This window comes from Bos taurus, chromosome 2 (genome assembly GCF_002263795.3).
Source record: "Bos taurus isolate L1 Dominette 01449 registration number 42190680 breed Hereford chromosome 2, ARS-UCD2.0, whole genome shotgun sequence".
NCBI classification, from domain to species: domain Eukaryota; kingdom Metazoa; phylum Chordata; class Mammalia; order Artiodactyla; family Bovidae; genus Bos; species Bos taurus.
In genome coordinates, this window is record NC_037329.1 from 51,707,941 (window position 1) to 51,720,481 (window position 12,541).

Genomic DNA, 12,541 nt, shown 5'->3' on the forward strand with positions numbered 1-12,541 from the left:
CCTGGCTTCCAGGAGCCCAAGTAGCTTGATGATTGATTCAGGAGCAGCCAATCGGCTTCAGAGTTTGAAATTCTCCTAACCCCTTAAATTTCACCCTGAATCCCAGGTAAGAAAGACAGATTTGAGCCCTGGGCTTCTGGGCTCCTTGCCAGTAGACCTGGCAATAAAGGTCTTTTTTTTTTTTTTTTTTTTCTCTCTCTAAAATCAGTGCCATAGTATTGGCTTCTATGCACCTCAAGCAGTGACCCCTTCCTCAGAAATAGTAGCACTTAACAATCTTTGTTGATTCAATTATAATAAAAATAAGATTTTGAAGCCAGAAAGCCATGTCTCTTGAGCTTCACTAACCAGCTGACTTAAATGACCTTTCTAAGCTATTCTGTGCTCTAATTTAAGTAATATGTTCCCTTAGAACATGTATTTTTTTCCCCTAACAAAACCACTCCTGTATGACCTAAAATTAATATTTATGTCAGGAGGATCATTTTATCTGGAGTCTCTGACTAATCAGATACAATACTGTGTGGGCCATTTTTGGTTTCTCAAGTACTCTAATGCTATGTTGTTCAATATGGTATGCACCAGCCACCCAGTTATTGAGCCCCTGACATGTGACTAGCTCAAAATGAAACATGTTGTAAGCAAAAATGTACATGGAAATTTGTACATTAATATGTTACATCTTTGAGAAAGATATAACATTATTGGTAAATTTTATCACATCTTGAAATAAAAATGGATATATTTGGTAAAATATATTATTGAAATTAATTCCACCAGTTTCCTTTTATTCTTTGTAACGAGAAAACTTAAAATTACATATGAGACTTGCACCTGTGGTTCACATATATCTACTGGAGTACATTTGTCTATAGTCTTAATGATTCTTCTGGCAGTTCCTGCATTTTGACTGTGGCTCATATAGTTGTGAGACCTTATACAAACTATCTAAATGTCTCTATTCCTCTGTTACTTAACATGTCCAGTCATGCTATTTTCTAGGTTTGCTGTAGGAATGATGTGCTAGGGTGCTTTCAAATTCCCAGTTCAGAAGCTGGTTTCTCCATGATCTTTTCAAACCACCACATTCTCACTCATCAACCCCAAGTGCTGTCACCACTTGGAAGTTTGCAAAGGATGATGCAGCCATTCTTCTCCATGATAAAAGGGACACCCACAATGTAAATGCATTTGAAACATTTTAATCCTTCAATTTTTCTTGCTCACTCTACAGAGGGACTCTTCACAAACTTCTTCAAAGTTAAAAATTGGATATATGACAGTTTACTCAAATTTCCAGTTACTAAATAACCAGTCATCAGCTGATCCAATCAAAAATGATCAAACCAAATGTGCTGAGGAAGCATATATTAAACTGAAATCAATCCATCAATCAATTAAGTATCTGCAGCATCTTTAGGCTAAAGGATTTAAAAGAAATAAAAGCAAATTATCACTCTAAAATTATTTTTTTCTGCTTTATTTTATTTTTTTAATTTAAATTTATTTATTTTAATTAGAGGCTAATTACTTTACAATATTGATTAAACTCAAATTCTAAATAAACTTTCTCCATTGTATAGTGTTTCATGTTAAGTTTACTGAAACAAAGATGTCATTACTTTTAATCAAGCAAGGCACTAATTTTAGGATAAAATACAGTTACTGCTAAGTCACTTCAGTCGTGTCCAACTCTGTGCGACCCCATGGACTGCAGCCCACCAGGCTCCCCCGTCCCTGGGACTCTCCAGGCAAGAACACTGGAGTGGGTTGCCATTTCCTTCTCCAATGCATGAAAGTGAAAGGTGAAAGTGAAGTCGCTCAGTCCTGTCCGAGCCTCAGCGACCCATGGACTGTAGCCCACCAGGCTCCTTGTTCATGGAATTTTCCAGGCAAGAGTACTGGAGTGGGGTGCCATTGCCTTCTCCAAAACACAGTTAAGCGCCTGACTAAAATAATTTAAATTTATTTGTAATCTTATCCATGTGAAAATTTTCTCTTCACCAGAAGTTTTCTCATGTGTATTACTCAAAGTAAAATTTCACACTTTTGATAAGTGCTGCCACTTATAGCATTTAATATTAAAATCAAAATTCTTCATTTTTATAGATTTTTTCACATCAGTAAGAAAATTGAATTACCAAAAGGACACATATACATGCTAAAGGTTTATTTAGAGAACACTTGAAAAATAGAATCATATGTGCATAATCTTTAAATAGGCCTGGGTAAAATACCCATTAGGAGTAAATTTTGTCACTGGTTGCCAGGTGGGAAGTAGAGGCTAATGATGCAGGGTAGGGGGACTGGGGCTAAAAAAAATAGTTATCTGGAAGTTTTACTCATGTTTTTAATAAGTATTTCTCAGTTGGTAAAGAATCCACCTGCAGTGCAGGAGATCCCAGTTTGATTCCTGGGTCAGGAAGATCCGCTGGAGAAGGGTTAGGCTACCTACTCCAGTATCTTGGCTTCCTTTGTGGCTCAGCTGGTAAAGAATCTGCCTGCACTGTGGGAGACCTGGGTTCAATCCCTGGGTTGGGAAGATTCCCTGGAGACGGGAAAGACTACCCATTCCAGTATTCTGACCTGGAGAATTGCATGGACTATATAGTCCATGGGGTCACAAAGAGTAGGACACGACTGAGCAACTTTCACTTTAAACCAAGGCATTTCTGCATGAGGAAATAAGAAGGTAAATGAATACCTCCCTCCTACTCCTCCCCCTCCCCACAACAAAACAGGTATCAAATCTATTCAAGGCTGTAATATCTAATGTTCTCATTTCAGTACTTGGTGTACAATGTGCTCACATGCTTGAGAAATGAGTTAATTGACTGGCATAGCTTTATTATAATGAAAAGAGTATTTAGCAAACTCAGTCATTTCTATATTTATCAAAGATGGTCTCCAAGTGTTCAGTTGCAAGCAATTATTACAGGAATAATAATTCATGTACTAAAACTGTCTTTAATTCAGAAAGGCTGCAATTTGGACTCTGTTAAAAAGACACCTATGAATTTTTTAGGAGCTGCAGTTTGATAAATACTTAACAAAAATGTGGTTTACATATGGCTAAAGAGTAAAGAAAACTCCCTACATAAGACTCTTAGGCAAACATAAGTACCTAAAACATCAAATTAACTTATAATACCAATAAGGCTACCAGATTACTGAGCAAAAAAGGATAAAGACAGCAGGAATCTGTCTTTTCATTTTCTATAAGTCCAGGTAAAATGACCTGATTGCTTACTCAACAACTTTTGAATGGCCGATTTATTTTCAAATATGTATGTGAGGAAATTTTGAGAGCTGTAAAATACTTCTCTGGTAACTGAAAGATCAAAACCAGTCTTCTTAAATCTCATATGCTGCAGGGCACATATACTTGTTAATTCCACAGATTTGTTAGTATTTAAACAGAAATGATTAACATAGCATTCTAAACCCACAAGTCTAAACAAACAAACAGGAAAATATATCAAGAAGAGGATGTGAGAATATGGGAAAGTTCAAGGATCTAGGATAACGAAAGAACAGTTTTCGTTTCATAGTAAAGCAAAACTTTTTTCTGTATTAAACAACGTCATTAAGACCCTTGAAGGCACATCAGGCACATCTGTGCTGCCTGGTATCAATCACGAAATCCCTCAGTACGCCAAAGACTCTTCCAGCAGTACTGTGAACTAACTTTCAGAAACCACCAAGTAATGGGACTTTTCTGAAAAGGCTGTCTTCATGTGATTTCCAACTCTGTTTCAATACCAAATAGACCTGAATGCTTATCAAATCTAATCCAAACTGCCAAGCACACTGAATTCTCCCCATCTGTCACTAGGTTATTGGTTCAAGACAATATTAAGAAAAAGAACAGGAGACAAAATCAGTGGGGGGGAAAAAAAAAAAAAACTTTTCAACTTTCTATCCCTTTTCTTTATTGTCTTTCAAACAGCAAGTTACATGCTTCCAAATTGGCTTGAAGTTGAATCCCAAGTTTCAAATCAACCAATTTCTCTCAGAAATTAGTTACCACACACAAAAAAAATTATCTGAACTACTTAGTGATACTCACTCATCTCTCTTCTCTTTTTTCCGGTCTTGTTTACTCTCCTCCCTTCCTTCTCCTATCCAGTGCCTTTGGTGAAAGAAATGCCAAAAACAAGCATAAGGGCATGTGCAGGAGTGTAACATCTCTACCAATTTAGACTGTTTCACTGCAAGAAAAGACAGGGAATTTGCATACAGTTAAAACAAAGTTTCATAAGAAGCAAGCCATTTGTATTTGTAGGGCTTCTTGATTATAATGTTATAATGTTCTTTTATCTCACCTTGTGTCATTAAAATATAGGACACCAGCAATAAAACTAAAAGTAAATATGCACATATCCTTATCCATGTAGGGAAGCAATAAATCTCCCTCACTGATAGCAGCTGTACTGCAGCTATCATTCGAATAGCGCAGCTGCCACAACAATATCAAATTTTATAGCTAAAAAGCAGTCAAAACTTTAATGTCAAAGTCGAGGTAGATATATATTGCACTATAAATAAGCATCCTCTAATGAAGAAATGAAGCTTGTTTATTTTTTTCCGTTGAATAGCATATATCTTACCTACTGAAATCTTTCATAATAGAACTCATTATTCTTGAACGTCTATAATACAAAATTCTGATTTATACTAATTAGGTTGGCTTTCATTGAGACATACGAGAACTTGAAAGCCCCTGGCCGAGGGCAAATGTTACCTCTTTCTTTAATAGAAAGTTTTTTTTTTCCATTTCTTGCTTCAAAAATATAAGCAAAATGGATATTTGAAGGGATTCGGTGCTCTTTTCCTTCCATATAGTTTAAACTTGTGGGTTTGACTGGCAGAGGTAAAAGGTACATGCAGTTTGAGGAAAGTCAATTTGGCAAACGTTTAAACCTAAAATTACTAGCTCTACAGTAGGCATATTCAGAGCCATGTGATCTCAATCTAAAGATGGCGTCGTGAAGATTCTCTGGTCTCTTACTCAATGCCTTGTGGGATGTGGTTTTGAACTGGACACTAAGCTGCCAATATAGAAGTTTAGCTCTCCACACAAATTTTGAAGAGGCCAGCTTCCTCTGAGGGGGAGAACAGATTGTGGATAAATAAATATACCCAAAAAAATTTAAGAGACATTTTTATATAGAGTTTTGAAAAGGCAAAGTTGTTCCCAGTCCACTAGCTGTTCAGTTGCTATCAAAGAGGATGATTAAATGATACGGAGAAGAATGTGAGACTCAATAGTTCACCTTTTAGAATGTGTCAAATCTCTCTATTAACGAGCAAAGACAGTTAATCTTAGCCAGTCATTGAATTCTGATAAAGGAGCCCATCACACCTTCAGAAGTCTTGCATTTTACAATTTGTGTGTGTGTGTGTGTTACATTATACCACTTCAGGTGTCACATGACAACACCAAATGACCTGTTTCAGTTGCTTCCCTCATCCTCTGTGCCATAATTGGTACCTTTGGCATAAGAGAAGTAACTTGAAGTAGTGTCCCTCACACTATGGAGTATGAACCTTTTGCCATGGAAATGCTATCTGAAATATAGAAAAACCAGAACCAACACTGGTAAATATGAAGCAGGAAATATAGGATGTATAAGCACCACTGAGAGCCTTTAAATGAAGTTCCATTTCTAGGCTTTCATCAACTTGCCAATTGGATTGTGTTACTGTAAGAAAGTCATGCAGAACTAAAAAGTGACATTGATGTATTTCATATATCATATCTCTTTGGCAGTCTGTCCAAAGGTAGCAACTAGAAGCACTTACTGTGTTGGGTACATTGCAGTAAAAATAAACTTGATGAATTGAACTAATTCCAACTTCAATTTGTTACTGGTCCAAAATAGTTCAAGATGTATATTGGAACATTTGGGACACTGAACATATGGAACAGTCCATTTTAAAAAATATTTATTAAGTTCCCACTAAGTCTAGATCCCCCAGTTTATTATAAATATTAGGTATTTATATAGGCGTAAATAATGTTCGGCATTTCCTTAGGTCTTACAAGGCATAGAAAAAGATATTTCCATATGCATGCATAATAAGAGGCTGAATATTTTAAGTACAATATGTTCCTGGTTTGCAGAGAAGTGATTAATTGAAGAACACCAGGGCATTTTACTAAAGGATCAAACTCATATTTTCACTAGATTGCCAAAATCACACTGAAAGAGAATGCTACATATCCTCAGTTTGCAGATGGAAAACTGAGGCTCTTTTCTGCCACTTAAACTAGGAAAGAACTGAAGATGAACGGGTTTTCAATATGTAGAGATAATGAAAGTGATTTTAGTCTTAGAAATCATCATGAATGGAGGCCCACAGTCATGAAAACACTTGGCATATTTGAACAAAAGTGAATGATCCTATGTCCTAGAACACAGCAAATGTGTGCACAGTAGCTGTAGAGTCACATAAGTACAGCAGAGGAGAAAAGAGAACAAAGATGATGCAGTAAAGTCCCAGGTTATATATAATGTTAGCTATTGATTGACTCATTTAGAAATGGAGTCATCTTCCAGCAAACTCACTCCTAGGTATATGCCCAAAAAAGACAAAACTCTAATTTGAAAAGATACATGCACTCCAATGTTCATAGTGGCTTTGATTACAGTAGCCAAGCAATCTAAATGCCCTTCAATGGATTAAGTTGACGTGGTACATAAATACAGTGGAATATTACACAGCCATAAGAAAGAATGAAATAATGCCATTGGCAGCAACATGCATGGACCTAGAGAATATCTTACTAAGTAAAGTAAGTTCAGTTCAGTCGCTTAGTCGTGTATGACTCTTTGCGACCCCGTGAATCGCAGCACGCCAGGCCTCCCTATCCATTACCAGTTCCAGGAGTTAACCCAAACTCATGCTCCATTGAGTAGGTAATGCCATCCAGCCATCTCATCTTCTGTCGTCCCCTTCTGCTCCTGCCCCCAATCCCTCCCAGCATCAGGGTCTTTTCCAGTGAGTCAACTCTTCGCATGAGGTGGCCAAAGTATTGGAGTTTCAGCTTCAGCATCAGTCCTTCCAGTGAACACCCAGGACTGATCTCCTTTAGGATGTACTGGTTAGATCTCCTTGCAGTCCAAGGGACTCTCAAGGGTCTTCTCCAACACCACAGTTCAAAAGCATCACAAATCTCACTCATATATAGAATCAAAACATATGATAAATATGAACTTATTTATAAAACAGAAACAGACTCACACATATTAAAGAAAAAATAAAAAACCTTATAATTACCAAAGGGGAAAAGGGAGGGAGGGATAAATTAGGATCTTAGGATTGACAGATATATGCTACTATATATAAAGTAGATAAACGAGGACCTATTTTATACAGCACAGGGAACTTTAATCAATATCTTATAATGACCCATAATGGAAAAGGAAAAACAAAAATATGTATATATATTAGGAATATATACATGGGAAATATATATGTGAATGTGTATATCTGAATTGCTTTGCTGTGCACCTGAAACTAACACAACATTATAAATCAAATGGACTTTAATTTTTTTTTAATTTTTAAAAAATAAATGGAGTTCTGGTCTAAATGGAAAAGAAGTATGATCGTGGGGTGGAGGGAAGCAATCAGTTCAGCTACTTTGACATACCATAAACTGGGTTGTTTAAGCAACAAGCATTTATTTCTCACAGTATGGAAGCTGGAAGTATAAGACCAGAGTGACAACACAATCAGGTTCTGGTGAGTGCCCTCTTCCTGATTTGTAAATGATTGTCTTCTCACTATGTCTTCACAGGATGGAGAGAGACATTATCTCACTCATGTCTCTCCTTATAAAGCCACTAATCCCAGTCATTAGGGCTCCACCCTCATGACCTAATTAACTCTCAAAGGCCCCACCTCCCAATGTCATCACACTGGGGATTGGGATTTCAACGAATGATTTTAGGGGGATATAAACATTCAGTCTACTGCAGGGAAGAAGTAAAAATGAGGCATTTGGACCTGTAACTAGATGAATTGCAAAATATATCTCTCCCCCAACCCCAGTCCCCATCTGTTTCTGAGATCTATTCGTACTTCTGCATATAAATTGCTAGGTACAACTATATTTTCTATGAAATGAACCATTTGAATGAGAAATCCTAATATATGCATTAATGTGTGCATATGTTATATATATTATTCTGTTATCTTAGGAGATATCTTAGGGTTAGGAGAGTGTCACTTCGGAACAAGAGCATACTGTCCCACAAAGATTAAACACAAAAATGAATGACTATGAGTGTCTCTGTGCCATCCTAAGATAATAAGCACCTTTGAATGGATATTCATTTTTTCAGGCCCAAAGTCACCATTTACTGCCAAGGGACAATCATATTCCTACTTATCCCCAGGATACCTTGGATAATCTGACTCATTATATAAAAATATTGTTGAGAGCTTTAGATAAAAAGGAGTCATAAACAACAAATCTATGAGGGGAGCTCTCTGCAACCTTATAAACAAGAAAGTTTCTGGGTCCTGAAAGAGATTTTTCTCTTTGTATTTTGATAATTAAATAGTTAGTGTGGTCACAACTTTGTAATAAGACTGATTGTCTATGGACTGAAAATGCTTATCCATAATCAGAGGGTCTCAGAGAGACTTGATGAAGATAAGCATGAGGTATGTAAGAAAATTTCTGTGTTGTGAGGACAGAGAGTGGGGAGCCATTTCTAACCTCTAGTAAATCATCTAATTCAAATTTTTAAAAATTCTGGACCATTGTCAGAGAGCCTGATGTGATAAATCTTTTCATTCCCCAATTTACTTTTATGAGAAATGCCATAGCATGGTAGCAAATATATCCAATAACTATTGTCAGATAATGACAAATCTCTGATACCTTTTGTCACATTATAGTCCATTTTGCTAGTTTCATATTTACAAGCAAATGGTTACCTCAAAATATGAAACCCTGGCATTTAGAGAAATGCAGAAATTACTCACTTCTCTGGAATTCTGCATGACAAATTAGTACTATGCTTTAACTCTAATAAATGTAGCTATAACTGAGTTTTCATAAACATTCTTGAGATGTTCTACTAGAGTAGCTTTATTTTGGCACCCTACTTTTCCTGCTTAAACAAATGAAAAGGTTGGCTGATATTGTCAAAATACAGCACTTCTGGTGAACCAAGAGCCATTTATTAAAATAATGTATTGATGCGGTGTCATAAAACATAAAATCACATTTCTGCAGGAAAAACCTATTACCCTAAGCCAAGATTATTTTATTTTAAAAGAAAAATTATTGCAGTTGTGGATTCTGAAAGTAATATGATGTGGTTCAGACCCTGGCCTTTTAGAGGCTAACCAGGGGCTTTTAATGCACAGTGATATGTTATGTAAAAGAGATATTTGTGTAATTAACAAGTCTTCTTGTCTTCACAGAAATGCATTAACTGGAAGTAGATTCTGGATATCCTATGACTCCTCAGAATGACTAACTGAAGAACACAAATATGATTTATCCCAGTTGTGGAAAGGCTTTAGTCTAACACATAGGCAAATGTGACAACTAACACACACACACACACACACACCTCCTGGAGGGTCAGGGCTCTCCAGAGCTGACCATTTTCCTGACATCATCTTAATCTTGTCCTTTGTCACAGCACTGCACTTTTTGCTCTAAAGGTTTCAGCACTAAAAAGTGGGGAGGTGAAGCCACAGTTCAATTCAATTTATTTTTATATTGCTTCTCATACAAAGTCTCTCAAAACACTTTACAGTAAGAGATAAAATAATCATATAACACTTGCCCATATTCGAAACAGCAGCATTCACCCAGACAGCAAGGGGGTAAAGCCATGCACAGTCATGGGTCAAAGTCCCTGGTGAAGCACCCCTCATTTAGAAGCCATATAAAAGAACATTTCAGCAGTGACGTGGCCATAGACCATTACTCTCCAAGCCTTGCTTTCTCAAGGGACAAGTAAGAGGCTTCATTTTTCTATTCAAATAAAGCATTATCTCTCCTTAACCTGTGGGATCTCAACTAGTGACCAGTTTCCTCTCAATGCAAAACTAAAGAGCTAAAGCACAAGAACATATTTTCCTTCTATTGTTGCCAATTACTTTAATCACATATGATTTATGGCTTCCTGGAAAGCAGTTATTCTGGGGCACCTCTTTTCATTGTCTGTTTTCCATATTTTGGCCACAGAGGTAAAGGAGAAAGGCGGGTGGAAAGACAAAAATGAGTAGGTTTTCACTTAGTCAATCTCCAGTACAGAAAAAAAGGAATGCTTACACTTGAAACTTGAAAACTAGGAATGAATCAATGGCACTCTGGGGCAGGAAGATGGAATAAGGGAGGATGATGGAGAAAAATTTTGCTAGATAAGGCATGCATGCCTGCTAAATCCCTTCAGTCATGTCTGATTCTTTGTGATCCCATGAACTGTAACCCACCAGGCTCCTCTGTCCATAGGATTCTCCAGGCAAGAATACTGGAGTGGGTTGCCATTCCCTTCTCCAAGGGATCTTCTGAGCCAGGGATTGAACCTGTGTCTCTTATGTCTTGGCAGGCAGGTTCTTTACCACTAGCGACACCTGGGAAGCCCAGATAAGGCAGCCCAAATTAAATATCAATACCCACTGAAAAATAATAATAACTAATGTTTGGAAAGGGTAGTAAGGAAATAAATCCAGGCAAAAGAAAATTAGGTCAAATCAATATATCAAGTTTGTGTAATACTTTTAATTTACAGAAGGGTTATTCTGTACTTGACATAAGGAAATTGGAGATGTTACTATTCTCTGAGAGCAATTGAGTTATCCACCATCACAAGAAAGTACAGTCAGCAGCTGAAAGCTACCATCTTTGCAGTGATGTTTATTTACAAAGCAAATAATGGTTTGAAATCACCAAGCCCCAGTGAAAGTGATTCTCAAAAAAGAAGCCTCTCCCCCGCCCCTTACTCCATCTCCATCACATACTTTTTCAAGTATCGAGACAAAATATTCACTATCAAAAACAGATTCTTTTTCAAAAAGTACAAAATTTCAAAGAAGTCTCTAGCTTCAGGAGAATTCTCAGTATTCATATCAGTAAATAATCCAAAGTATATTTTTTTAGGAAACATACTTCTAGTAGGATAAGAGCCTTTTGTATCCTTTACATCTTTAAGAGAGTCACATCTTTATAATACATAATAACAAAACAGAATATATTGTAACTCATTTCTTGACCTTTTAATATTTCTGTCACTGATTGTCAGAGTTGAGAACTACTCTCTATCCTGAGGTGATGGATTATTTAATTAACCATTGACCTTTTCCCAACATTTGTTGACAATGAGCACAGTTCCATGAAAGCTGCCTGCTTTGGATATTGGTCAATTCTTCATTGTTTATCAATAGGAGCCTTCCATTTTTCATAACTTAAATAACTAGAATTACATTTGCCATGAATTTGTCCAAACCTATTTTCAAATGAATTCATGTCTGTTTCCTTTTGACTATCTATATTAGAAAAGAAGAATAGGTTCACTATACCTTTTTAAAACAAATTCTATGTCAGTAAGTACATCTAATAGACTTTAACTGAATTAACCTATAGAAAAATCATGTTTTCTAGTTATGGATATTTTGACAAAAGTTGCAGTAACTTTTTTTCATGATATACACCTCTCCAGGTTCCCAGTTGAATCCAACTTTTTCTAGGGAATAAGATCCTCTGGGAAAGTGAAGCAGATCCTTCAAACAGTTATTTGTAAATTCCGTTCATTAGTAAGCAGAATGTTCCTGCATTTTTCCAAGGGCTATTTTCTTCATAGAAGGTAATAAAATATTGTGGAATATTCTAACTAATTAAATAGTAAAGTTAGAATCTTTAGTTTGAATGATTGGCTTATTTTAATATGCATAGCAAATAGCATCTTCATGACCCTCTTCCCACAGCTCCACATTGACCCACTTTCTTCTGGACAGGCTTCTTATTTGGGAGCCATGGTGAGGGGGGCTAAGAGTATTTCAAGCCCAAGCCTGAGTTTTCATAGAGAATGTTTCATTTCTGCAGACACCTCTGCTCCCAGGATCAACTAATATGGTACTTCAGAAAGGGAAATTTTTCAGAGATTTTGAATTGGCCTCCTTTCTCTGTTGGTGTTATTACTATATGTTCATCTCTCAACATATTCGGGCTTCCCTGGTATGGCTCAGACAGTACAGAATCCTCCTGCAATGCGGGAGACCTGAGTTCTATCCTGACGTTGGGAAGATCCCCTGGGAAAGGGAATGGCAACCCACTCCAGTATTCTTGCCTGGAGAATCCCATGGACAGAGAAGCCTGGCAGTCTGTAGTCCAAGGGGCCGCAAAGAGCCAGACATGACTGAGTGACTAAGCACATCTCTCAAGGATTTATTTTTGAGTTCTAAAAGCTTGATTGAGGCTATATCACAGTGTAAAAGGGTAGGATCCAGACAGTCCAGGATCCTAGTTTTTATCCTTCATGGATGATACTGTGTACCTCATTTATTT

The 12,541-nt window shown here is 36.8% G+C and overlaps 1 long non-coding RNA gene across 4 annotated transcripts in view; it reads right to left on the minus strand.

Moving 5' to 3' along the window:
• The window catches only part of LOC132343016 (uncharacterized), a 372,811-nt gene that overhangs the window by 7,981 nt on the left and 352,289 nt on the right, over positions 1-12,541 (minus strand). For all 4 annotated transcript variants that reach the window (XR_009491660.1, XR_009491652.1, XR_009491653.1 and 1 more), the window contains one exon: positions 4,070-4,211. This is a non-coding gene — a long non-coding RNA (uncharacterized lncRNA). The remainder of the gene's footprint in view (positions 1-4,069; positions 4,212-12,541) is intronic.